This window comes from Calliphora vicina, chromosome 1 (genome assembly GCF_958450345.1).
Source record: "Calliphora vicina chromosome 1, idCalVici1.1, whole genome shotgun sequence".
Taxonomy (NCBI): domain Eukaryota; kingdom Metazoa; phylum Arthropoda; class Insecta; order Diptera; family Calliphoridae; genus Calliphora; species Calliphora vicina.
The window spans coordinates 72,248,871-72,252,082 of NC_088780.1; the positions used below are offsets into that span (position 1 = coordinate 72,248,871).

At 26.4% G+C, this 3,212-nt stretch overlaps 1 long non-coding RNA gene across 1 annotated transcript; it reads right to left on the reverse strand.

Annotated features, from left to right (window-relative positions):
- Positions 1-1,730: 1,730 nt before the first annotated feature.
- LOC135949367 (uncharacterized) lies at positions 1,731-2,908 on the reverse strand. The gene is made up of 5 exons (XR_010575861.1): positions 2,648-2,908; positions 2,488-2,586; positions 2,241-2,419; positions 2,019-2,172; positions 1,731-1,948 (listed from the first exon to the last, which is right to left on the reverse strand). It is a non-coding gene; the product is annotated as an uncharacterized LOC135949367 (long non-coding RNA).
- Between the last annotated feature and the right edge of the window lie 304 nt (positions 2,909-3,212).

The following is a 3,212-nucleotide window of genomic DNA, read 5'->3' on the forward strand; positions in this document are numbered from 1 at the left end:
TGAAAATAACTATTTACTTTGTATGGGTGGTGTCACACCCCCTGTTCCGATCCGTCCCATTTTTAGTTAAAGTTTGAATATAGTCACAATTTTAGTTCTGCAGATATTCGAAAATAACTATTTACTTTGTATGGGTGGTACATATGGTGCCCTCTTTCGTCCTTTTGTGGTCCAAGTTAAGAAAAACTATATAGTCTATTATTGCTTCCAGGTAAACGAATACCTATGTTCCAAATTTCAATCAAATCGGTGCAGCCGTTTACTCTTGATTGTTTAAGAACTAAAGGTACCAATTTGACCGGTTTTCCCCCTTTAAATCTCTTTCTAGTCCAAGTATTAAAAAAAGATATAGCCTATTGACGCTTCCAAGTAAGGAAATATATGTCCCAAATTTCAATAAAATCGGTTCAGCCGTTTAGGCGTGATGCTCAAACAAACCAACAAACAAACAAACTTACAAAGACATTTATATATTTATATAGATTATCTAAAGAATAAAGATATTTAAATGATTTTCGATAATTAATTCCCATATTTTATTCAAGTCCTATTCAAAAGTAAAAATCTACAAACATATCCTAAAAAATTATAAATTTTTTCGCTACATAAAAATATGAATTTACAATTAAACACATTTATAAAAAGACATATCTTTCGATTTTCTTACTTCTCCGTCATTATTTTTGTATTAAATATACCAATTTCTGCCTTCATCAATACTCCACATGTTCAACAAAATCTTCGCTAAATGTACGCTAAAAATACACTAAACGTAGTGAATGTGTACAATGTACCGTACCTTATTCGTAGTGTTTGCGAACATCTGTACACAGATAAAAATGAAAATGCGCTTTAATTACAAAATTCATTGAATTGAGTAAAAAAATATTTAGATTACAACCTATTAAGAAATTCGCAAATTCAAGTAACCAAATTTAATTGGAAATATTAGGCAACATTGCCAATTAAAAAAATATTATATTAATTAATATATTTAATTGAAGTACTACAAAAAATTCAAACAAACAATTAATTGAGTCAATTAACATTTTGTTTGAAAATTACCAATTAATTTTTTGTTTAATTTGAGTATCAACGTTAATTAAAAATACTTCTTGGAACCAATTATTAATTTAATTGTTTTAATTAATAAGTTAATTGGTGCAGGTAAACAAATTAATTAAAATTTTAATGGATTTAATTAATATTTTACTTGGTTATTTATACCCCCATAAAAAATTTCTTTGAATTTTATAAAATGTTTTTTATTAAAAAAAAATAAATTTTAATTCAATTTAAATAATTATAATGATACAATTGTATAATTTATAGATAATTAATATTATTAGATAATATATATGTACATAGTTACAATATTTAATAATATGGCACAAAATTAATACAGTTCTAATTAACAAAAACAAATACAATACATTTCACAAAACTATTTTAATTTAATTTTAATTTAAGGTCAAATATAATAATTAATACTGTAGTTTAAAAATTTCGTGTTTTAAAGTTGACACCTTTACAAATTTTTTTGAGGTAGGCATGTCGTAAAAAAAATCTTGTATGAAATTATAAAAGATTTCAGATTCCTCAGGAAACTGAAGATTAAATACAAAAAATACTTTAAATAGTAGGTCAAATGCATTTATAATATTTAAAAATGGATACTTAATACCATCGAAATAAACAAAGATGGATTTAATATTTTCTAAAGAACCTGAAATTAATAACTTTGGCTGGATACTACGCCCTTGAAGTACGAGAAGTTTCAATTTAATGTTGATTTCTTCTTCAGTTTCCGCCAAAATTGCAAAACTTTGCTGCGAATCTGGTACAGAGAACTTTTTTCGTACTTTGGCCCCACTTTCGTCTGAGGTGACTTTTTGTGTTGGGGGGAATAAATGATGAATATTCCAAAGTGTTGTTAAAATTTTAGATTCTGAAAAGATATTTAAAAAAATGAATTAGAAATTTTAAATATTTTTAATAAAAATAAAACTTTTACCTACCTTCATTTAACGAATTTATTTGCTGCATTTTTTTTGAAATAGCTGAACAGGTAATTTTAGTCTGAAGCAAATAGATAACCTTTTCTCCATAGTTTGACCATCTTTCGTTAAATTTTTTTGCAATAGGAAATTTAAGTTCAAAATCTATATTGATCTTTTAAATGAAATGAAAGATTTTAAATTGTGAAAAAGTTATTTTTTTTTAAATAAAACATAACTAACCAGAAGTGAACCAGACGGCTTTTTGTATTCAGGCCAGAGTTGAAAAATGTCGGCAGTATTTTTTGATTCCGTAATTTGCTGAAAACGATAATTAGCACATTTTCGCCAGTATAGGTCAAACTCGTCTGCTGTAATTGAAGGCAACCTTAAATATTGCAATGCGACGGCCATATTTTCTTCTGAAAGAGAAAAAAATTATTATAATTTCTTAAGTTTTTAATCTGAGTTAATTTGGTTTTATTCTCACCTATCACTTCATCGTCTTCTGGTGATGATTTTTCTTTGAATATGTCTTTGGAAAGCCTAGATAATAGATTTTGCCTCGTTTACCATTCGAGTAAAATTCCTGGAAATATTTTAGATATTACAAAATTATTTTGTATATTGAAATAAATAGCAAAACTAACAATTTGTTCGGACGGAAAAATTACGCATATCTGCCTTTCAATATCAGCACAGTCTGAAATGGAACAAGCTATCCCATTAGCTTCCATATATTTAGCAATAGTTGTAATTAGTATATTTCGTTGTTCCTCATGTAAAATGTCATTTTTCGCATAAAATTTAAGGATTTCCTTGCCATTAAACGTGTTCGCTAAAATTTCATTTACAGAAACAAATTTTAACTTCTGAGAACTATCTGAAGAAATATTCATTGCATTTATTTTTCCTCTTCTCTAAACAGTTTTCAAACTTCGCTTGGTCACCAACGGATAAATCGTTGAATAATTTTGAAATATGATGTGCTTTTAATATTTTTAATACTTCAATCGTTATATCTTGTTCTACAACGATAAAGTAAAAATAAGAAATTTTCAAATTAAAATAATATAAATATAGCCATACCTTTTAATTTATTATACAAATGCTGCAGGTTCCATTGTTTTAACAAGTTACTCAAGTCCATATCGATGGTAAAAATATCCATTTTTGAGGCTTTAATATATATTAGTATAAAATTCTTTTGGTTTT